The 24556-nt window shown below is 47.1% G+C and overlaps 1 protein-coding gene and 1 long non-coding RNA gene across 9 annotated transcripts in view; one reads left to right on the plus strand and one right to left on the minus strand.

Moving 5' to 3' along the window:
- The window catches only part of LOC142019752 (uncharacterized), a 42310-nt gene extending 26952 nt beyond the window's left edge, over window positions 1–15358 (minus strand). For all 4 annotated transcript variants that reach the window (XR_012647178.1, XR_012647177.1, XR_012647176.1 and 1 more), the window contains exon 1: window positions 14648–15358. This is a non-coding gene — a long non-coding RNA (uncharacterized LOC142019752). The remainder of the gene's footprint in view (window positions 1–14647) is intronic.
- Window positions 15359–15513: 155 nt separating this feature from the next.
- OTUD7A (OTU deubiquitinase 7A) overlaps window positions 15514–24556 on the plus strand; it is a 298239-nt gene continuing 289196 nt past the window's right edge. For 4 of the 5 annotated variants that reach the window (XM_075006997.1, XM_075006994.1, XM_075006993.1 and 1 more), the window contains exon 1: window positions 15514–15691. The gene's annotated coding sequence lies outside the window, so the exon portion shown is untranslated. The remainder of the gene's footprint in view (window positions 15692–24556) is intronic. The other variant, XM_075006995.1, reaches the window with a different exon arrangement.

Genomic DNA, 24556 nt, shown 5'->3' on the forward strand with positions numbered 1-24556 from the left:
ATGGTAGCTTGGACCTCGCTCAGGAGAGGAAGTGTTGCAAGACTGTCCGTAAGTGGTTGCTGAGACATTTGGTCCAGGGATTCTAGGACCATGGTGGAGGGGCAGTTCAAGAGCTCATTATAGTGCTCTCTCCAGCAATAAGCAATGGCTTCATTGTCTTTCAAGAGCTGGGTACCAGCCTTTGACCTCAGACGACTGATTCCATGGTTTCTCAGTCCCTAAACAGCGTTGGTAGCATTGAAGAAACTTCTTGTATCATTGGTGTCTGCAAGATGCAGGAATTCTCACGCCTTCTCAGACCAACACTACTTTTTCAGAGTCCTTGTTTTACACTAGACATCTGCCTTGGCATACGCTTCTGTGTTCATTTTGCAGTTAGTGTCACTTTGCCAGACGCCAAAGGCTTTTCTTTTTGCCTCAATCAGGCGTTCAATTTCCACATCGTTCTCATCAAACTAGTCTTGATGCTTCCTGGACTGGTAGCCAATGGTTTCTCCACAGGCTCCAATGATGGCATTTTTCAATTGACAGCGTACTTCCACATCTTTGGGGTGTGTTGTCGGCAGCTCCTTTGAAGCACTATCTGGAAGTCACTTCATCCAATGGGGTCCTTCAAGCCTTGTACGTTGATCTTTCATCAGATATGTTTCTTCTCAATTCTCCATTTGGTGACAATCCTAAACACCATCGTGGATTGAATAAGGCGGTGATCAGTTCAGCAGTCATCAGCATTAGTCAGTGCACATGTCAGAAGGACAACATACCAATCCCAAGCACTGACAATGACATAGTCTATGAGGTGCCAGTGCTTCAATAGAGGATATTGCTATGAGGTCTTAGATTTGTTTTTCTGGTGGAAGAGGGTGTTCGTAATGACAAGCTTATGTTCTGCACATTTCATATGGAGGAACACTCCACTGGAGTTGCTGTTCCCAACTCCTTCCTTCCCAAAGGTAGTCTTGTCAGAGGTTCGCGTCTCTTCCAGCCCTGGCATTGAAACCCCAAAAGAGAATAATCTTGTCTTTTCTGGGGATATCTTTCAGGACTGTGTCCAGTTGGGTGTAGAGCTTCTCCTTCATGTCATCTTTGGCATCTAGAGTTGGTGCATAAGCACTGATGACAGTTGCCTGTTGGTTTTTGGCAAGCTTCAAGTGGAGAGTCATGAGATGCTCATTGTTGCTGACAGGGACTTCAGATAGGATCTTTGTCAGTTTGTTTTTTATGGCAAATCCTACTCCATGAATTCATTTTTCCTCCTTTGGGGTTTCTTTTCAGAAAAATTTGTACCCTCTGGCTTCTTCTCTTAGTCTTTCTTCTGGCCAATGCATTTCTGCAAGGGCAGCTATATCCATGTTGAATCATCGCAGCTCACAGGTGATAATTGCCTTGCATCTTTTGGGTTGCTTACGATCTGGGTTGTGTATTAGAATCCAAATATTCCATGTTCCAAAGTTTACTGTTTGATTTTGACTGCATATAAATGAACCCACTGGATGCTGTTATCCAGTCAAAGAGGGTTGAGGTAGACTATATTTAGAGCACCTTTGCTAGCCCCCTTCCCATGTAAGCAGAGCAGAAGCGCCTAAGTCATGGGTGCAGCAGCCAAACTGTTCTACCACCTCAGTCCTTAAAACAGAACAACTGATACACACATCCACTTCCTACATGCTGGTCCATGGGCTAAAAGCTTCCAGATTTCACAATCTGGCTCCTTGTCACCATTCACTGTAAGGCCTAAGTTTAGGAGAGTAGTATGCAAAGGAAGATGTCTGTGCATGACTTCTTTTAATGTCAGAGAACTGTTGCACTGCACCCACCACACAGTTCTTGATGGATAGAAGGCTCACGTCCAATGGCATGGGATCCACAATGATTGGGAGTTTCCCGTCTGCAGCAGCCTTCATACACCTTCACAGCTGTTGTAGTATTACCGTTGCTTTTCTCCGCCTACTCTGTCATTGACAACTTTTAAGATTGTTCCTCATCTGGACTCTCACCCTTGACTTTGCCACCACGGGTGACTCTGCTGGGAGTACAAGATTCCCTATAGCATCACTCTCAGGTTCATTAGAACACACAGACCCATTCACCATGAGAAGGTGATGATCCAGAGAGCGAGGACAGGGAAGTAATCAGCCACTGATGCCATAATATGGATGCACAGGAAAAGCAACTGAACAAACATTAGCTTTCACAGTTTTGTAGTTCTCTTGGTTCCAAGATACTGAGTGAGAATATATTTTGTGGGACTAAATTCTGCTGCTGAAGGAGACAAGCTTTCAAACTTATGGAGAAGTGAATCATAGGATCATAGAAGACTAGAACGGGAAGGGACCTCAAGTGGTGGAGTCTAGTTCCCCTGTCCTCTTGGCAGAACAAAACACCATCTAAACCATCACCGATAGGCGTCTATCTAATCTGCTCTTCAATGGCTACGTCTACACGTGAAGCCTACATCAAAATAGCTTATTTCAATGTAGCGACATCGAAATAGTCTATTTCAATGAATAACATCGACACGTCCTCCAGGGCTGGCAACGTCGACGTTCAACTTCGACGTTGCGCAGCACCACATCGAAATAGGCGCTGCGAGGGAACGTCTACACGCCAAAGTAGCACACATCGAAATAGGGATGCCAGGCACAGCTGCAGACAGGGTCACAGGGCAGACTAGCGCTTCCGGGGCAACAGCTAGCCACTCCCTTAAAGGGCCCCTCCCAGACACACTCAGCCTGCACAGCACACGGTCTGAGGAGCCATAGGCACACAGACCCCGGGCGACGCAGGCATGGACCCCCAGCAGCAGCAGCAGCCAGAGGTCCACCCAGCCCTCCCGGCAGGAGCAGGGCTTGTCCTGATCCATGCCATGCGGGAGGCAGCTGAGCACCTCCTTGCTACACTGGAGGAGGAGCTGCCCCCAGCGCAGCAGGGCTCAACCCCTACCCCTGCAGCACCCCGCCCTCCCCGCCGCCGCCTGTGGAGCTACCCCACCAGCACCGACTGGTGGGAGCGGCTGGTGCTTGAGGAGTGGGACAACGACCGCTGGCTCAGGAACTTCAGGATGAGCCGGCAGACATTTAAGGAGCTGTGCCAGTGGCTCACCCCCGCACTCAGGCACCAGGACACTGCCATGCGGCGTGCCCTCCCTGTGGAGAAACGGGTCGGCATCGCTGTCTGGAAGCTGGCCACTCCAGACAGCTACCGATCCGTGGGACAGCAGTTTGGTGTCGGCAAGGCCACCGTCGGGGCTGTCCTCATGGAGGTAAGAGGACCCATGGGGGGAGGGCAGGGCAGGGCAGGGCAGAGGAGGGCGGGGTAGGGCAGGGCCACGCACACCCTGCTCACCCCTCATTGGTGCTCTCCCATGTGCTTTCCCTGCAGGTTGTGCGTGCCATCAAAGCCATGCTCCTGCACAGGCTCGTGAGGCTGGGGGACCCGGATGCCACCATTGCGGGCTTTGCCATCCTGGGCTTCCCCAATTGCTTCGGGGCTCTGGATGGGACTCACATCCCCATCCGCGCCCCGCATCACAGTGGAGGACGCTACATCAATCGCAAGGGCTACCATTCTGTGGTCCTCCAGGCCCTGGTGGACAGCCGGGGACGTTTCCAGGACATTTATGTGGGCTGGCCTGGCAGCACCCTTGATGCCCGGGTTTTCCGGAACTTGGGCCTGTGCCGCCGGCTGGAGGCGGGGACCTACATCCCCCAGCGGGAGATCCCTCTGGGGGACACCACCATGCCCCTCTGCGTCATTGCAGATGCGGCATACCCCCTCCAGCCCTGGCTCATGCACCCGTACACGGGCCATCTCTCTGCTAGCCAGGAGCGCTTCAACCAGCGCCTGAACCACGCGCGCCAGGTGGTGGAGCGCTCATTTGGCTGCCTGAAAAGATGCTGGAGATGTCTCCTGACCCGCCTGGATGCGGGCCCCAACAACATCCCCCTGATTGTGGGTGCCTGCTGCGCCCTGCACAGTTTGGTGGAGAGCAAGGGGGAGGCCTTTTTCCAGGGCTGGGCTGTGGAGGCCGGCAGGGCCGACATGCAGCCTCCCGCTGCCCCCAGTCGCCAGGTGGACCCCGAAGGGACCTGGGTCAGGGAGGCCCTGCGGGCCCACTTTGATGATGAGGCCGCGGGGTGAACTCTGCCAGGCCCCCCACTGCCCACCCCTTCCTCCACCACACTCCCTGCCCCAACGCCCACACCATGGAGCACCCAACCGCACCCCCCCCACACACTTTTCCTGGACAAATGACAGCACGCACTTGTGGCTGAACTTAAACTGGTTTTTCTTTGAGAACTTTGTTTTTTTGGAACTAGAATTAAAACAAGAACAAACTATATACAAGATGTGTGTAACAAAAGTAATGTGTACACAGAAAACAATAGTAATAAAAAAGTTTGTTCACTAAAAAGAAAACCAGGGATGATAAAGGGGAGAACTATTTACATGGGGAGGACGGGGCAAAGAGGGGCACAAAAAAAGAGAACTCCAACTGTCCATCGTCCTTTTTTAAAAATCAACTATATACGGGGGGGGGCCACGTCCCGGGCCCCACGCCCCTAAAGTCCGGCACTGGGGGTGGGCGGTCAGGAGCCCCGCTGCGGCCGCAGCCCTGTCCGGGGGCAGGGCGGACCGGAAGATATGCCCAGCGAGTCTCAGCTGGCTCCAGGGGTCCCTCAGCGGTCGGGCCCTCGCTGGTGGATGGGGGGGCGACGGCGGACAGGACAGCGACGAGCAGAGCAGCAGGTGGTGCGGCGGGTGGAGCAGTCAGGGCGGGCGCTGCGGCGGCTGGCGCGGCATGGGGGACCAGATAGTCAACAATGCGGTTGAAAGTGTCCATGTAGGCCCCCCATGCCTCCTGGCGCCAGGCCAGCGCCCGCTCCTGCAGGTCGAGGCGGCGTTGCTCCACCCGCAGGCGCTGCTCCGCCACCTCCAGCTGCCGACGGTGGATGGCCAGCAGCTGGGGGTCCGTCGCCGTCGGCTGGTGGTGGTGCGGCGTCCACCGTCTAGCCCGCCATGGGGCCAGTCAGTCCTCGGCCGAGGAGCTTGCCTGGAGTGATGGTCCCGGAGGGGTCTCCGGGACCACTGATGCCTCGCCGGCGCTCTCTTCCGGTCCTTCTGATGGTGCAGCTGCGGGACACAGGAGAGGAGGGGGGAAGAAGAATGGAGACAGGTGTTAGCGTGGGCCCCGAGCCGTGGCCTTTGTCCCCCCAGCCCTGTGCTGCAGGTTCCCCATCCCCGGGAGATGCTGCTGTGATGGATGGGGTTCAGGGGTCCCCCTGCACTGCACCCCGTCCCCTGGTGGGAGCGACTCTCACTTCACCCCGCAGGGTCTGACAGGAAAGGTTTCTTAGGCCACAGATGCCCAGTTTCTGCCAGGAGTGACAGCACCAGCTGTCAGAAGAGACAGTCCTTCCAACCCATCCTGGGGAGAAGACCCCAAGGGGTGCCCCTCTGGGGTGTAGCTTTCCCCCTCCTCAGGCTGGCTGCCTTCCAGCTCTCCCTTCCCCTAGCCTCTACCTGCAGTCCCCGCCCCCCGATTCAAAGCCAGCTCGGCTCCTCCCTCCTCTTTTTCCAGAGCAGAGGTGTCATCTGTCAGCTGTGATCATCCTTTGCCCCTGGGAGCTATTCGGCTCTTGTTGCTCATATCTAGCCTGAGTCTCCCTTTTGCACTCCCCCCACTCCATCACATGCTGCTGCTGCTGCGGGGTGTCCCACCCCCTCCTCCCGGGGGCCCCTCGAGGTTCCGCTCCCCCCCTGCCGCGGGGATGGGGCATGGCACTGTCATGCGGGGTGGGGGGGGGGCAGGGGCTGATGCACTGCTGTGAGGGCCATGGCCCTGGTGTCCTTGGGGCCATGGCCATGTGAGCATGTGGGGGGCCCTGGACACATATCTATTACCCCCGCCCCTCAAGCCCAGGGGTGTACACCACAGGGGGGTACATACCTGTCGGTCCACTCCCACGGTCCGGAGATCCCCGGGAGGCGGAGGCCCGGCTGCTGCTCCAGGATGGCAGGATGAAGATCTGCAGCCCGGATTCTGTGGAGGAGGAGCCCCCCTCCTCCTCCTCCTGCCGCGATGGCCTGGGGGTGGACTCCGGGGGGGGCCCCGGGGTGCGGGGCTTACATCCGGGGCGGATTCCGGCTGAAGGGCCTGCTGGGGCTCGTCGGCCGAAGTATCAAGAGTGGCTGGAGGGGAGGAGGTGTGCCGGGGGCCCAGGATGTCCCTGAGCTCCCTGTAAAAGGGGCAAGTGACGGGGGCGGCCCCAGATCGGCCGGCCGCATCCTGGGCCCGGGCGTAACCCTGCCGCAGCTCCTTAACCTTACTCCTGACATGGTCAAGAGTGCGGGCAGGATGACACCGGGCGGCCAGGCCCTCGGCCAGCCGGGCGAACGCATCCGCGTTCCGCCTCTTGCTCCCCATTACCTGGAGCACCTCTTCCTCACTCCAGAGCCCCAGCAGGTCCCGCAGCTCGGCCTCCGTCCAGGAGGGGCCCCGCTGCCGCTTGCCAGCCCGGCTGCCCGCCTGGCTGGGCTGGCTGCCCTGGCTCCCCTTGGGGGGGGGTCACCTGGGGGCGCTGGGGAGGGCTGCCGGGCAGCCATTGATGGTCCTGTGCCTCCTGTGGCTGCTGAGGGACATGCAGGCTAGCCGTATGTCTGAGCTGCTGCCTGCACGTTCCCTCAGCTTCCTGCACAGGAAGGGAGGGGGAGGGGACCTTTAAGGGGCTGCTCCATGCGGCCACCATTGAGCTTAGAGGCTGGAGAGAGCGTCTCTCAACCCCTCAGCTGATGGCCGCCATGGAGGACCCCGCAATTTCGAAGTTGTGGGACGCGCAACGACTACACGGTCCCTACTTCGACATTGAACGTCGAAGTAGGGCGCTATCCCCATCTCCTGATGAGGACAGCGACTTCGACGTCTCGCCGCCTAACGTCGAAATTAACTTCGAAATAGCGCCCGACGCGTGTAGCTGTGACGGGCACTATTTTGAAGTTAGTGCTGCTACTTCAAAGCAGCGTGCACGTGTAGACACGGCTAATATCTCCAGTGATGGAGATTCCACAGCCTCCCTAGGCAATTTATTGCAGTGTTTAACCACCCTGACAGTTAGGAAGTTTTTCCTAATGTCTAATCTAAACCTCCCTTGCTGCAGTTTAAGCCCATTACTCCTTGTCTGATCATCAGAGGCCAAGAACAATTTTTCCCCCTCCTCCTTGTAATCTGCTTTCAGGTACTTGAAAATTGCTATCATGTTCTATCTAGATCTTCTCTTTTCTAGACTAAACCAGCACAGTTATATCACTCTTCCCTCTTCGCTCATGTTCTCTAGACCTTTAATTATTCTTGTTGCTCTTCTCTGGACCTTCTCCAGCTTCTCCACATCTTCCTTGAAATGTGGTTCCCAGAACTGGACACAATACTCCAACTGAGGCCTAAGTGGAGGCAGAAGAATGACTGTTTGTGTCTTGCTTGCAACACCCCTGTTAATGCAGCCCAGAATCATTTTTGCTTTTTTTTTTTTTTGCAACAGCATCACACTATTGACTCATATTTAGCTTGTGGTCCACTATGATCCCTAAATCCCTTTCTGCAGTACTCCTTCCTAGACAGTCACTTCACATTCTATGTGTATGAAGCTGATTGTTCCTTCCCAAGCGGAGTACTTTGCATTTGTCCTTATTAAACTTCAGCTACATCTACACTAGCACAAAACTTCAAAATGACCATGCAAAGTTTACTAATGAAGTGCTGAAATACATATTGAGCACCTCATTAGAATGCCGGCAGCCACGGCACTTCAAAATTGACATGGCTCATCGCTGTGCAGCTCGTCCAGATGGGGCTCCTTTTCGAAAGGGCCCCGGCAACTTCGGAATCCCCTTATTCCTAACAGCATGGCCATTTTGAAGTTTTGGGCTAGTGTAGACATGGCCTTCATCCTGTTTACCTTAGACCACTTCTCCACTTTCTCCAGATCATTTTGAATTCTGATCCTATCCTCCAAAGCAGTTGCAACCCCTCCCAGCTTGGTATCATCTGCAAACTTAATAAGCATACTCTCTATGCCAATATCTAAATTGTTGATGAAGATATTGAACAGAACCAGTCCCAAACCAGATCCCTGCAGAACCCCACTTGTTATGCCCTCCAGTATGACTGTGAACCATGAATAACTACTTCCTGAGAATGTTCATCCAGCCAGTTGCGCTGGATGCCAGCCTTACAGTGGCTCCATCTAAGTTGTATTTGCTTAGTTTGCTGATAAGATGATCATGTGAGACTGTGTCAAATGCCTTACTAAAGTGTAGGTACACCACATCCACTGCCTCTCCCTTATCCACAAGGCTTGTTATCCTGTCAAAAAAAGCTATCAGATTGGTCTGGAATGGTCTGCTCTTTACAAATCCATGCTGTCTGTTACCTATCACCTTATTTTCTTCCGGATGTTTGCAGATGAATTCCTTAATTATTTGCTCCATTATCTTTCCCAGCACAGAAGTTAAATTGACTGGTCTATAGTTTCTTGGGCTGTTCTTTTTTCCCCTTTTATAGATGGGCACTATGTTTGCCATTTTCCAGTCTTCTGGAATCTCGCTCGACTTCCAGAACTTTTTAAAGATGATAGCTAAAGGCTCAGAAACCTCCTCTGTTCTGGGATGCATTTCATCAGGCCCTGGTGACTTGCAGACACATAATTTTTCTAAGTAAATTTTAACTTGTTCTTTTTGTATTTTATTCTCTAAACCTACCACCTTCCCACTAGCATGCATTATGTTAGGCACTTCTGCATTGGCCTTCTTGGTGAAGACTGAAACAAAGAAGTCATTTAAGCACCTTTGCCATTTCCAACTTTCCTGATATTGTTTCTCCCTCCTCACCTGAGTAGTGGGCCTACCCTGTCCTTGGTCTTCCTCTTGCTTCTAATATATTCATAAATGACTTCTTGCTATCCCTATGTCTCTAGCTAGTTTGAGCTCATTTTGTGCCATGGCCTTTCTAATCTTGCCCCTGCATACATATATTGTTTGCTTAAATGCATCTTTTGTAATTTCTACTAATTTCCACGTTTTTATATGACTCCTTTTTTGATTTTCAGATCATGCAAGATCTCCTAGCTCAGCCAAGGCACTCTTTCACCATACTTTGTATCTTTCCTGTGCAGTTGTATAGCTTGCTTTGGGGCCCTTAATAATGTCCCTTTGAAAAACTGCCAACTCTCTTCAGTGGTTTTTTTCTCTTAATCTTGCTTCCTGTGGGACCTTAAATTTTGCTTTCCTGAAATCCGTTGTCTCTATTTTGCTTTTCTCCATTTCGCTATTTCTTAGAGGCTGTGTCTACACTAGCACGTTTTCAAAAGATTTTTCCAAAGAAAGGGGCTCTTTCGAAAGATTCCATGAAGCGTCTACACAAAAAGCATTCTTTTGACAGTAAAGATGCTGCTTTCGAAATCACTCTTCGTTTCCATTTCAGGAAGAGCACCCCCTTTCAAAAGCTTCTTTTGAAAGAAAACGTGTAGATGCTCTGCAGGGCCCTTCTTTCAAAAGAGCAGTCCTCATTTCAAGCCCATGCCTGTTCTTTCAAAAGAGCAGGGGGCTGCGTGGACCCTCTCTTTTGAAAGAGCAGATCACTCTTTTGAGCTGTGTTTTTGTGTGTGGACGCACTCTTTGGAAAGACATTCTTTCAGAAGAGGTCTTTCAGGACAGCTTCTTTTGAAAGATTTTTGAAGTGTAGATGTAGCCTAAATGTCTTTGCTGATGTGAAGGGTATTTCACGAGGAAATGGTAGGATGAGCTGCCACCCAGGCTGCAATACCCATACTGCTATTTTTAGCACACTAGTTTGAAAGGAACTAGTGAATCTGCCTACCCAGCCATGGAGACTTGCTGCCAGCTGCACTGTTAGTCATACCGATGGGGCCCTTAGCATGTTAGAAGACTTTTTTTTTTCTCCTGCTTACTCCAAGGTCAGATCTCTCTCCCCTGTATAGTCTGAATTCAGTAAGGCTGAACTTCTGCTCAACTGCTGCAAATTCAGACTTCTGAGAAGGAACATCCTCTTCCTTCTAATGTGCTTCAGCTGCTGTTTCTTCCTATTCCTGTGATGAGAATGTAGTTCAGTTTACGCCCATCACATCCAGACTACCAAGGCCTTTCAGGATTTAATCACAGGACTGGCAGAAATAGTAGAGATTCCAGTGGAGGTGATGCATGTTGGATGTACTGAACCCCTCATTATCAGAATGACTAGCCATTCTACTAGGATCCATCAGCACCAACACAATTACTGTGCCCAGTGACAGCCACCCACATTCAAGAAAGCGTGTAGGCAACAACAGTTTTTCTCTCTGTGGTTACTGCTGCTCCTTTGCATACTCCACAGTCCAGCTGGAACTAAGGATAGCAAGTTATCTGCTACACCAAATTCACAGGTGGTGTAAAGTTTTGGACATTGTGGATACATTACCATAATATTCTAGGGAGCAGTTTCTCCTCCCATTGCTGATGGGCATCTAGTGGAGCGAACCTCATTGCAATAGATGCAGTTACTCTGGCAAGACTAAGGGCAACTGTGGTGACAACGAGATGGGTCTTGTCATGCTGTCTGAAGCAGGCAGTCACAGCTGTGAGCCATCTCAGGGCAGACTCCCTCAAACTGGTGATTTGTTCTGCAATTAATTTCTCCAAGCCAGTAACAAATATAAACTTCTGAATCAGTGTAACAGTCACACTATGAAGTAACAAACAGCCCCTGTTGACTCTCCAGCCTATCGTGCCACCAAGACAAACTGGACTTGGCAACAAAAGGTCATTTACACTTAAAATCACAAGTAAAATACAGTAACAGGAGTCCCTCTGTAATTTTAAATGGTGGCAATGATAGAATTGTCCGTTTTCCCCAAAAATTTTTCAGGGCACCCAGATCTCTGCTTTGCATCTGTTACACTTCTTGCTCACAGCCTCAACAGTTTACAGATAAAGGGTCGTTCTTTGACTCAATAGTGTCTTGACAATGTCAGTTTGCTTTCTGTGCATCTACCCCATGAGCTTTTCTTTGGATGGCCTGTGAGGAAAGCATATTTTTGACCTCCAACCATGATAAATAATGGCCATTGGCTTTGAAATTAGCATTTTGTGTTTTAAGTCCTTCGGAACTTCATCAGCATTTCACAAGACTTCTTTGTGTATACTTTGTAAGTAAATAATCCCATGTAAAATGTTTTACATAACAGAACAGATAAGTGAAAACTCTACAAGTAAAAACAACAGGAAGTCCTGTGGCACCTCATAGACTGACAGATATTTTGGAGCATAAGCTTTCGTGGGCAAAGACCCACTTTGTCAGACGCACAAGTGGGGTTCCAGAGGAGGGTCATGCATCTGATGAAGTGGGTCTTTGCCCACGAAAGTGTATGCTCCAAAATATCTGTTAGCCTATAAGGTGCCACAGAACTTCTTGCTGTTCTCGAAGATACAGACTAACTCAGCAACCCCTCTGATACTGTACAGGTAAGGTGATGACAATTTGCATGATCTTTAAACTGATGAATATACATTTATACATACAATTTAGCACAGATCAAGAATAAGTGAATTGACCTGGGGTTCTGATTGAACTGGCACCTGATTTACCAGCATCACAGTATTATGACTAAAATCTTCAGGAATGCCATCTGGAGGCCAGAATACATGTGAAGATCTCCCTTGGACTGCGGGTGGGTAATAGGCAGCAAACAGACTGAATGAGGTTCACTGGGATTAACCGCCTGGCCAGTCACCAGACTCTTTACCTGTGTGCCTGTACATATGGCTGCTTGCAGGTTTCATTGGCTGCAGATCAGTATTCCCAGCCAACACGAGATGTGGAAAATGGGGGCCAAGTCAGTAATGCTTCCTGTAGCTCCCATTGGTCATGAATTGTGACCATGGCCAACGGAAGCTGCAAGCAGCTGTACCTGCAGATTCACAGGTAAATACAGGATCTGTTGGCTCACCAGGGGATTATTGCCTACCCCTGCATTGGAAGGTTGTGACCTTTAAAATTCTAAAAGATATGTCAGCTCACATTCAAATATATCAATGTTTGTTATAAGGAAGCAGGAAGAAAAAATGTTCTCTAACCTGTGAGTACAGTACAAGAAGCAATGGTCTTAAATTGAAGCAGGTCAGTTTAGGCTGGACAGTATGAAAAGCTTCCTGTCAGGCTGGTTAACCACTGGAATAAGTTGACTAGAGAGGATATGGAATGCCCATTGTTGGAGACTTTTAATATCCATCTGTCAGAAATGGCTAGATAATATTTAGTCCTAGGACTAAACAGTCTCTTGAGGTGTCTTCTGTGGTTCACTCTTGTATACACTCCTTTCTTTTCTCCAATAAGTAAGACTTTCAGGCTACATCTATGCATGCCCCTCCCATTCAGCAGGGGCATGTAAATGAAGCAGGTAAAAATGCTAATGAAGTGCTGATATGAATATTCAGCTACTCATTTGCAATAACAGCAGCCACCCGTGCATAAAAGTGCTGCTTTTGAATTGCAAACTAGATGTGTAGATGGGGTTCCTTCAAAAAGAAACCCTGATTTCAAAAGCATGCCTTCCCCACCCCTCAAAGCACTGAGAAATGGGGTGCTTTCGGAATCAGGGTTTCCTTTCAAAGGAACCCCATCTATACCGCTAGTTTGCGATTCGAAAGCAGCACTTTTGACATGCTGGATGGCTGCCATTTTGTAAATGAGGGGCTGAATATTCATATTTGCACCTCATTAGCACTAGACCCACTTCATTCACATGCCCCTTCCGAAAGGGAGGGGCAGGTGTAGACATAGCCTCAGAGTCTTGTCTAGATCAGAGGTGAGCAAACTTTTTATGTCAGAGCCCACTTTTCATCCCTGCAATTAGCAGGGCCCCCAAAACCTGCCTAATGTAATCAAACCAACAGAAATTTCAGTTACGTTCATATTAAAAAAAAACAACAACTTTTGGCTCATGTAAGAAAATGAGTTTGTAGAATGCAAAAACTTTTAAGCAATATATAAATGTAAATACACATTCATAAAAACTAACATATTTCAGCATTTTTAATGTGATGGGTAGCCTGAAACCCAGCAGCCAGTCATGCTGCACCCCTCTTATACTCCATGTCCCATCAAAGGGGCCCCCCACTGCTCTAGATTACTTGTAGCCATTGTTGGAAGAATGAAAGACAAGGCCATTTATTCCTGATGATTATCTAAATGTATTCTGGATTGCATTCCACTAAACTACCAATTAGCTAAATTAGAACCTCCTGATCTAATTTAAGACTTCTCCACCAGGGCTCCCTGGCCTCTGTGGCTCCTTTCAGAAGGACCCCCATCTCTGAAACATGTAACATAGTCACTCAGAGTTTCTGTTCACGTCATCACACACCACGGTTCTTTCAGAAAGGCAACTAGGGCAGATGACAATGTTGGCAGGCTGGTTCGCAATCTATATTTAGATAACAGGCACCCACCTCCTCTCATTAGGTAACTGCTTGAGTCATCAAGAGTTGAGTACAGACAGTCACTTGAATGAATGATTACTTCCCTTACACTAACTGTGGTTCTTTGAGAGGTGTTGTCCATATGTAAACCATGATCCACCTTCCTCCCCACTACTACGGAATCCTTTAAGAGCTGGGTTGTGCATTAAGAGTGAGTTTGAAGGCAATGGATAAGATCTGGAAAAGCAAAGCAATTAGCATAAGAACGAAGCTGGGCATCTTGAAAATGTGCGTATTCAGCAGCATGTTGTACAGATGCAAGACATGGGTGATAACGAAAGATTCAAAAAGAAGAATATTGCTGTTCGAAAGGAGTTGTTATAGAAAGATTCTGAGAATAGGATAGATGCAGAAGGTCACCAATGAAGAATTATATAGGAAGATACAGACGAAAGAGAACCTGTTACAGAAGGTTATAAAACAGAAGATACAACTATTTGGACATATTTGCAGAATGACCAACAAATGAAAAATCAAGACCCTGGTATTCGGCATAATGGATGGTTCGACTAGGAGAGGCAGACCCCACAGAGAATAGATAGATGATATAGTAGGTTGGTGCAGAGCTAGTCTACAGAAACTAAGCCACTCTGCACTGGTCAGGGAAAGATGGAAGGAAATAGTGAGAGGCATCAGATACCAACGGGTGCTGAGCCTACAGTTATTGATGATGATGTCCTTTTATGCCCTTGGATGCCAGCCCAAAAGCCTCATTGTTGATGCACGAGTGGCAATACACCTAGCTAGCACCTCTCAACCCCAATAATGTAAAATAAATATCCATTAGGTCACTTTTGGCAATCCCAGGATGTCTCTGAAAATGACAAGTGCGGTGCCTGTGGTCACGTGTAAGCCCTCCCAGCATTTCTTGTGTTAGCGGCAGGGGGTAGGGAAGTGAAGGGGGTTGAAGAAGAGGAAGGATCCAGCTGCAGGAGAAAGTCCCCCCCACCCGCTCAAGGGACTTTTAACTCTTAATACGAGTTCAGAGGGGCTTAAGCGGGCAGAATTCTAGTTCAACCTTCCATGTGCTCCCTCCTCACCCCCTATGGAAACTTCATCGCTTCGCTCTGCCAGCGGCCGCCCTTCCCCCTGCGCGGCCAGCAGGGGGGATTTTTCCTACCTGTGCACTACTGGTGTGAAACACTGCGGGAGTCCCCTCTAGGCGACCGCGGCTTTTGGCCTCTAGGGCGCGTCAGCGGCCGCAGACTCTCAGTTTCAGGGGCGGCGCTGGTGCTGCTCGGTGCTTTGGGGGGTTCACCAGACCATGCGGCTCAGGACAAGTGCGCGCGTCCTGCTCCTGCCTCGCGCCGGCGGGGCCCCAGGGGCAGGCGAACGCCCGGCCTCGGACGCGGACTGCTGGGCTTGAGTCGCTGTGACCCCACCGGCCGAAGGCGCGCTCCGTTGGCGCACAAGCCAGTGGGCTGTGAGGGCTTTCCGGCTGCCCCCGCGCCGCTGGCAGAGGGGTCTCGGGGACGCTCCGCGAGCTGCGGCTGCTCCAGCCCGGAGTAACGGGCTTAGAGCGGCTCAGCAGTGAACCGCCGAGCCCCCGCCGGGAGCTGCTGCTCGGGCATGAAGGCGTGTGCCCGGAGCGGAGGGGCCGGGCCGGGCAGCAGACCCGGCTGGGGCGGGAGGCTTCCCCAGGGCAGCGCCCGCATAAAACCGGGGCGGAGGGGCCGGTGGTGGCTTCCCCTTGGCCGCAGCACCTCCGCTCCCGGGCCGCCCCAGCGCAGGGTTGACCTGCAGAGACGGCTCCTCTCCCGCAGGGCCCGGGCCTAGGCTGCACACCGAGAAGCAGCGGGATCCGCCCCCGGCGAGCCGAGCCGGGCCGGGCCGGGCCAGGCCAGCGTGCCACTCAAGCGGCCTGGCACGTCCCACTGGCCGGGGCGGATCGCTCCACCCTCCCGGCGCCGGCTCTGCAGGGCGAGGAGGGGGCGGGCCGAGCAGCCGGTGACTTCATGGGGAGGAGGCGGCCGCGGCGGGAGGTGGGGCTTTGCCTTTCTCCCTCTGCAGGGCGAGGAGGGGAGACGCAGCTGCTGCCCCGGCCGGCCGGCGCCCAGTGCCCGAAGGCGGTAGCGTGGGGAGAGCGCTGCCGCGGATCCGATCCCCACGCAGAGGAGGATGGAGCTCGGGTGAGCGGGGCTGGCGGGCGGTGCAGCAGGAGCAGGTGAGAGGCTGGGTTCCCTCTCCGCGGCGGCGCTGGGCTGGGCTGGGCTGGGCAGGGCAGGGCAGGGGCGGCTGGGGGGTGTGGGCAAGTGACACTGCAGCGGAAAGGATGGGACAGGTGCCCTGGGTGCTCGCTGCTCACCCACCCCAGCGCGCAGAACCTCGCCTGGCGCTGCACGAGCCCCCCGTCCGCGCCAGAGAAGTTCCCGTGGGCTCTGGGCTGGGGCAGCGGTAGGGCCAAGCCGCCTCTTTCATAACCTTGTGCAAATCCTTGCCTGTGGGAATGCAGCGCCTCCCCCGCCCCCCTTCCATAGGTGGCTCCTAGAAGCGATTCTGCATTGCAGAATCTCCCCCCGAATTCACCGCTGTAGTCGCTGCTTTATCTGCTCACCCCCGGCCCGGGAGTCCCTTTGTGGGCAGGAGCTGCTGGGGCAGGTGGTGACCCCTGCTGCTGCTGTTGGACCTTCACAGGCCATTTGTGAGAGAGACATACCGCCATAGGGATGGGGGGGCTCCCCCATCCAAAAAGCCTGCCCCACTGGTCAGGATCCACGTGAATAAATATCCATCCGAGTTCACGGTGTGACTTGTAATGCAGTGGCATATCATGTGCCTGTAAAACATAATGCAGGGAGCTACAAACTACCTTCCCCCATTCACATTTAAACCTCTCCGTGTCCTACACTTTCCTGAAGGCTCCAGGTATCTCTCAGCTTTAAGCCTTGGGGAGACTCATTATCTTCCTGTGACACCCACATGGCCCGGGAACTGAAAATAACCCAACACAATGTTGACTGCGCTGCTGTGGTTTTATCAAAATATTATCTCCACAGCTGGTCAATGTTGCACATGCTCTACTCTTCCCCACAGGCTCTGTGAGGGTGTGCTGGACCTTCACAGGAGAGGAGAAATCTGTTCTCCTTTGGATACCCCTTTAAATGTGGCAGTGCCAGTGATGTCATATTTAACAAACTCTTAACCCCCCCCCCCAAAAAAAAAAAAACAAAAAAACAAACAGTGCAGCAATTTCCAGTATACCTTGCAGGCATAAAGGAGAGAAATCTGAGGAAAATCAACCATTTCCAACTTTTATTTTGACATTTAGCAGCTGGGGCTCATATTTGAAACTGATAGTCAGGGACCATATTTTCAATAAATTGGTTGAAAATACTTTGGATGGAATGGGGTTGGCTCAAACCCTAAAATCAATCCCCAGTGAACACACCTGAGACCAAAAGAAACAAAAATGCATCATGTGAACAGTATATTTTTTTTAAAAAAAAACAACCTAACACAAAATCAGCTCAAATAGTTGATATTGAATCTGAAAAAAGGTTGATGTGGTGTAAATCTAACATTAGTGGAGTGCTCTGAGATCATTGGAAAGATGGAGCTCTAGAAATTAAAACTATTGTTATTATTTATAATCAGTTATCAGTCCTTTTTTTTTTTTTTTTTTTTTTTTTTTTTTTTTGGAGAGAAGAAAAAAAAAAAAGAGGTACTCGGTCAGTTCCCTGTCCTCTTCCAGCCAATCCTGTGACTGGGGCTGCCAAGGTGCCGGTATTCAGTACCAACAAATACTGGCTCAAAAAACCACTAGTTATTCTAACATATTGTGGTGGGGAGTGGGCATTTGTAACTCTTCTCATTCTTGAGGTACAAACCTGATTGTCTGGGGCCCTATTTTCTACTTCTGATGGGAATTGATCAGATTATTTCTTTAAAATAAAAGTGAGAGCCAAATTCAGTGCTCAGAGCAGCTCTTACTGGCATAAGTCACAGTAGAGCTTACGTATCTGAGTGCAGGGTATGGCTCAAAACATTACCCCATGGTTCATCATTACCTATCTCCTTCTAAGACATGTTTTATTACGTGACATTTCAGCTTGGGAAATCCCTAATGGGGGATGAGATGTGGAACCCCAAATGAGGGACACAATAAATTGGCAGTGCAGAGAATTTAATGATGTGAATTGAAATACCATTTTCCTGAGCTTTACTTTTCCATGGTTCTGCATTTAGTTGTAAGTGGTTTACAAGATTCCCGATCAGCTGTGCAGCAGTGCGATATGTTTATAAAATGATGGCACTTGTGGGGTGTCATGTGAGGACATAAGAAATAGGCTATAATTGATAACAGTATCTGTATTTGAGGAAGATGGCTGGTGGGAGCTGGGCTATTGGTGCAGTCATCTTTAGTTCAGCAGTACAAATTCTGCCATGGATGGTAGTCTGCACTGAGCCACTGTCATTTGGTTGGACATGTGAAATGAGCGGTGAAGGTCACACTAAAGTGCCAACTGGACCCACATCCCTGACACCAAAACACCACCCTAACCGGCACTGTTTAGTATGCATGTTGGCAATCTTAGCAGAAGAGAGGCTAGGGATAGAATGGGCTTTCAACCAATAGGCCTCCTGGTCAGTCTGAGGCATGCTGGTATGACTAATGACCACAGTTTGCCTCTTCAGTGGGTTCAGATTTCTGTCTGCAGAGCTGTGTCTACAAAACTGTGCGCCCACTCACTCAAGAAACTTAATATCCGCTGGTAGGAAGGAAATTTTTCAGGTACATCCACTGTACTAACTGTTGTTGCGCTAGTTCTCAGTATTATTATATAAATCAGAACACTTACGATGTGAGGTGGCACCAAGTGTTAGTCCACAACACACAATTTTAGTGAACCCATGTTGTCTGTACATAGGTCAGAGTTAAAGTGTAAGTGATATTTTTAAAACCAGTCAACATTTTTGTCAATTTGCTCATAAAGAATTTGATATATTTTAATCTTTCTTGTTAAATTGCTTATCTCCATTTTTGCTAATGTGCAGTGTAGCATTACATCACTTGCTATCTGGATAGGGTTCTTTGGTGTATGCTTGTGTAGGTGAAAAAAAGTGTCAATTTGTTTTAGAAACTTGATAACTCTCACTGTATTTTTGCTAGTTTTGACTGTATTGCCCTCTCAGGAACTTGGCTCCTTTCTGTGTTGATTGTCCCTTTTTATTTGGATAGAGGGAAAGCCTAATTCTTGGTTTCATCTAGAAATACTTCTTTGGTGGTGAAGTCCTATATCTTCTGGTATCCTTAGAAATAATTACCTCTATAGTGGCAATGGGAAACAAGAAAACTTCTGGTTTTGGACAGCCTGCACTACTTTTAATGAAGGACACAAAGATCGAATTGAGGATAGGAAAGAAGGATGAGAAAGAGAAGTAGAAGACTCACTTCCATTTAGACTTCAGATATTACTATGATTGACAGAACAAAGCAGCAGTCATGTAGCACTTTAAAGACTAACAAAATAGTTTAGTAGATGATCTGCAGAACTGGGTCTGTCCTACGATAGCTCATATCACCTAATATGTTACTTTGTTAGTCTTTAAAGTGCTACATGGCTGCTTTTTTGTTTTCTTAGAATACAGACTAACACAGCTATCTCTCAGTTACTATTCAATATGATTGACAGAGTCCTTTTGATGTGGAGTTCATAAAATGTTCTTGGATATATAAAATATATTAAATTGAAATTGCATTTTATGCTTTTAGTTAAGGAAATGCCAAGCTGTTCAGATATCTGCAGGTTGGGGTGGGGGGAATAGGATATGTTTTAGCTGGTATGGTCTTTGTGTTTAAATGTAGTTTAATTTTCCTTTAAGCATGCACCACTTTAGCACAGAAATTTGTGCAAAGAAATCTGTTCCATTATGTAGGGCTAAATTATACAGACATGTTGGATGAGATAAACAGTGTCACGCTCTCGACCTCAATGAGGCTTTGTTAAGTAATCTCACCTAAACATCTGATCCCCTATTTTCAGTTGGGGTCAAATTCAACCAGTTTAAGCAAGGCTTAAGTAGGCCTTACTCTGAGCCTCAACACTAATGAAAGAGCTAAGAATACAAACTCTGTCCACAGTGTATTGCTCAAAGTAAATGCCGTAGAGGAAGAAAATGGCAAGATGACAAAATGATTTTCTACTTCTTCAATAGTCATGTTTGGGTTTTTTGGGCAGAACAGTTAGCCTATGCTTTGTTAATAGAAAACATTTGTTGGTGGAAATAATTGTGATTGTTGCAGTCACTCGTATTTATTTGTGGTACTCCAAACTTCCCCAAATGTTAACCAAGAAAGTCAAAATGGGAAATTGGTTAAATAGTCAGGGAGTGAATACAGAAACATTTTTGTTCCCTGTCTGTTTTCTGTTGTTTTTATAGCAAAATTATATTTGATAAGCACTTCTGATGGATTTTAAAATACTTGAAGAAAATGAATTGTTATATGTCCATATACTGTTCCTTTACCTTCTGACTCTCCTTTCAGTGCTCTCTTTTTGAATCAGTAAGTACCATGTGCATTATGTGCCTGTCGTACCAGGAGCCTTCAGCAGCAGTCCTTGGCTGCAGTATTATCATATCATTGATATTACCAGGCAATTCATTTTTTTGGGGTGGGGTTAAGTCTCATGAGTGTTTGTGTGCAATAAACAGATGATTAGGTTATACATTTAGCTGTTTTCAATGGTTTTGTTCTTTTAAATACCATGTTATTTAGGATTATTTTATTACCATGCTAAATATTTTAAACTCAGACTTCTGAGTCTGAGAAAAGGTATGCGAGTAATATATTTGTGGATCATTTTGACTTATTTTTATATCAAGGTCTTTGTTAGCCATCTGCATTTTACAACAAATTTTGATGTGAACAAAATAATTCTCAAATACTACAGCTGACGGCTTTAGATTATTTAAAGTAGCTTGAAAATGCATTTTTCAGTACAGTTCACAGATTATGTTCTGAGTTTGTTTCTTTCATGGTGGAATAGTGTGTGTTTGCACCATTTTCCCTGTCATAGGATTCAGTGCAAATCTCTGCAAGAGTAGTCCTTGCCAAGAAATGTATAGATTCCAAGGCCAGAAGGTACCATTGTAATAATCTAGTCTGACTGCCTGTGTAACACAGACTACAGAATTTCCCCCCAAATAATTCTTGGAGCAATTTTCTTTAGAAAAACACTCAGTCTTGATTTAAAACATGTCAGTGATGGAAAATCCACTACAATGCTTGGCAAATTGTTCCAATCTCACTGGTAAAATTTTGCACCTTTATTTCCAGTCTGAAATCAGAAGCTAGACAAATTGGACAATTAGATCGTGTTATACCTTTGTCTGCTAGGCTGAAGGGCTTTTATTAAATATTTGTTCCCTTTGTAGGTACTTACAGAGTTTGATCAGTTCAGCTCTTTGCTTTCTCTTTAAGCTAACTAGATCAAGCGCTTCTTGAGTCCTTCACTATATATGCATGTTTTCTACTCCTTTAATTGTTCTTATGGCACATCTTTGAAATCTATATTATCAACATTGGTTCTGAATTGAGGACACCAGAGTTCTAAGAAGTATCCTGTTTGACCTAGCAGCACTGTTATCGTCTTCAGCGGAATAAGGAATAGTCCCCCTGGCTCTCGCTTCTTAACTCAGCAATTTTTTCTGTTTCGTATGAAGTATCTCAGCTTTGTTACTGTTAATGACAGCGACTTTTTGCCTTTTTTTAAAAAAAAAAGAGGTGCTGGTACTCAGCAGCCTCCCTGCCCCCTTATTACAGCCAATCCCGTGGTTGGGATTGCCGAGGTGCCAGTACTCAGTACTGGCAAATAGTGGCGCAAAAAAAAAACACCGGTTAATTATGAGAACATTTTATTGGTTATCTTGAGCCTTTAACCTGGATATACAGTAAGCTGTTCTATATTCGGCAGCCCCAGGACAAGGAGGTTGCCAGCTATTCAAAAAATTATGGAAAATAGAGAAGTATAGCTAGCAATGCATAACACTAACGAAAAACGAGATTAGATATTAAGAACAAACAAAAATTTATGCGTAGTGCTTTATTTACCAACAACAGTAGTATTGTACACCGTCAACTTATGCTGTATTTATTTGTATTTACTTTCACTATACTGTTCTTATGGAAAACATAACTAAAATTTACTAATGGTTAAAATTCTGGTTATTTGAGTGTTCTGGATAACAGAATGCTGGATATGAGAGTTTACTGTAGTGCGATGAATCGAGACAGTAATTCATACAGTACTAAGACTGACAAAATTAAGCATTTTATTAGTTTAACTTGAGTTTTGGAATTGTATCTTTTTAAGTGTGATGTATGTGGCCCCAGACCTATTGGATTCAGTTGTCTGCTTAATAAATTTGTCTATACACTTGCCTCTGTTTTTAGTTTATTGTTTTATGTATAGTGATGTTGCTTCCTCTTAGTTTTAAATCGCTTATATTTATATTTCAGTTTAAATAGATTTCCTAAAATCATTAATTATTGATGTTCTACGGTACCCATAAATAAACTGGCAAGTATTATGGTTGGCAGTGTTTGTTTTTTTTTAAATATAACACCGATTGCTTCAGTTACAAAATGCAAGAACTTGCTTGATGAAAGACTGTTTAAATACTGCCACATCAAGATTGTTAGGTTTTTTTTTTTTGAATGGGCAGAGCTACTAATAATTTTGAATAGAGTCAGAGTATTTCACATTGTCGGTTTTAAAATTGATGAAATCAGACAAAATCAGAGTATTTGGAGTTGTTCTGTCTTTGGTCCATGGGCATAATTTTGATATTTTGAATATGATACAACAATTTTTCTGTCTCTATAGAGGATGAACTACAGCTACTACTTTTCCATTTAAAGTAGCCGGTTTTTGCATCCATCTTTGTATTTTGCAGCTTCTCAGCCTGTGCTGTGCTCCTCCTTTCCTGTTTGTGATATAGGTTGATTTTTAGTAAGGTGTCTGACAAATTATCTATGAGACTTTCTTATACAAAGTGGTCTAGGTGGAGTTACTGCAAGATGGGTACACAACTGAAAGGTTGTACTTGATAATTATCAATTGTTCATTGTCTGTCAGTTTGGCAGGGCTTATGTAGTGAGTTCCTCCAGGGGTCAGTTTTGATCTGGTACTAATCAAGATTTTCATTAATGACTTAAATAAAGAGGAGGGGGAAGCAGTCAAGTAGCACTTTAAAGACTAACAAAATAATTTATTAGGTGAGCTTTTGTGGGACAGACCCACTTCTTCAGACCATAGTCATACCAGAACAGACTCAATATTTAAGACAGAGTAGTGGGTCTGTCCCATGAAAGCTCACCTAATAAATTATTTTGTTAGTCTTTAAGGTGCTACTTGACTGCTTTTTTGTTTTGATAGTAATAGACTAGCACGGCTTTCTCTTTGTTACCCTTTAAATAAAGGAGTGGAGAGCGTGCTTATAAAGTCAGCAACATGACATCAAGCTGGGAAGAATTGTAAGAAGTTTGGAGAACAGGGTTAGAATTCAAATGTCCTTTACACATTGGAGAATTGGCTCTAAAATCAGCAAGTTTAAATTGAAAAAAAGAAACTACAAAGGACTTCAGTTAAGGAAAGTATCAAATGCACAATTACAAAATGGGGAAAGAACCAACTAGGAGCTAATACTGCTGAAATGGATCTGGGGTTTGTCTGGCTCACATGTTGCAGTTGCAAAAAAGCTAACATCATTCTGGGGTATATTAACAGGAAACATAATACTGCTGAGTAGAGGAGTGTGAGGCCTCAACCTGAGAACAGTGTCCAGTGCTGAGGGCTACAATTGGGAAGGACTTAGCTAAAGTGGAGAGAGTTCAGTTAGGGAGAGGAACAAAAATGATGAAAGGTTTAGAAAACCTCGCTTATGAGAAAAGGTTTAAAAAACCCACTAGTCATGTTTAACTGATAACTGCCCTTCAACATATTTCACGATAGTTGCCAAGAAGAGTGGGATCAATTGTAGTCCATGTTCATGACACTATATAATGAGAGTCATCAGTTTAATCTGCAGGAAGGGAGACTTACTCTGGATATTAGGAAAAGCTTTCAAACCGTAAGGGTAGTTAAATATTGAATAAGTTAGTTAGAGTCTCCATCATTAGAGACTTGGCAAGCGCCTGTCAGAGTAGTCAAGGGTCACTGGGTCCTACCTCTGTACAAGGGGGCTGTGCTTGTTAACCTCTCAAGGTTCCTTCCAGCCCTATATTGCTGTGATGCTCTTAGGATCATAGCACATACAGGTATCAGAGAGGTAGCCGTGTTTAGTCTGTATCTTCAAAAACAGCAAGAAGTCCTGTGACACCTTATAGACTAACAGTTATTTTGGAGCATAAGCTTTTGAAGGCAAAGATCCACCTTGTCAGATGCATGAGTTGGGGGGTTTCAGAGGAGGGTTTAAGGAGGGAGTCTCAGTCAAGGGGAGGGCCAGAAATGACAAGGTCTGTTCAGTCACGGAGGATGTGGCCCAGGATCAGCAGGACCACAGGATTTCTTGTTGTTTTTGAAGATACAGACTAACTCAGCTACCCCTCTGATACTGGTCTCCCACCTGAGCAACAACGTGCAGCGTGTCTGCTTCTACTTTTTCTTTTTTTTTTTACACCTTTAGTTTGCCAACGCAGCAAAAAGAAAAAGGGGTTCCTCAAAAACTTAAACTTTGGTACATTAATAACTACAGTTTGAACCTCTCTGATCTGGCAACATCTGTATCCCAGTGTGATTTTAGTTGGCCATATTCATGATGAGTGGACATCTGGCTAACTTTCTGGTGGTCCCATAAAGTTTGGTTCCAGCCACCTGTCCTGGCTCTCCATATTCTGTGCTGTTATTTAGAATATACAATCATATTCATGTGCCCCTGCTCAGAGATAGAAAGCTGAAGCTGTATTGCAAGGGCAATATAGTATAATATTTTAGGGCTGACGGTGTAGAATGATGTATCCAATAGAAACAACAGAGGACTTTTTGCAGAAACAATGTTGGAGTCCAAAGAGAAATTTAACTAGGAC

Source organism: Carettochelys insculpta, chromosome 12 (genome assembly GCF_033958435.1).
Source record: "Carettochelys insculpta isolate YL-2023 chromosome 12, ASM3395843v1, whole genome shotgun sequence".
Taxonomy (NCBI): domain Eukaryota; kingdom Metazoa; phylum Chordata; order Testudines; family Carettochelyidae; genus Carettochelys; species Carettochelys insculpta.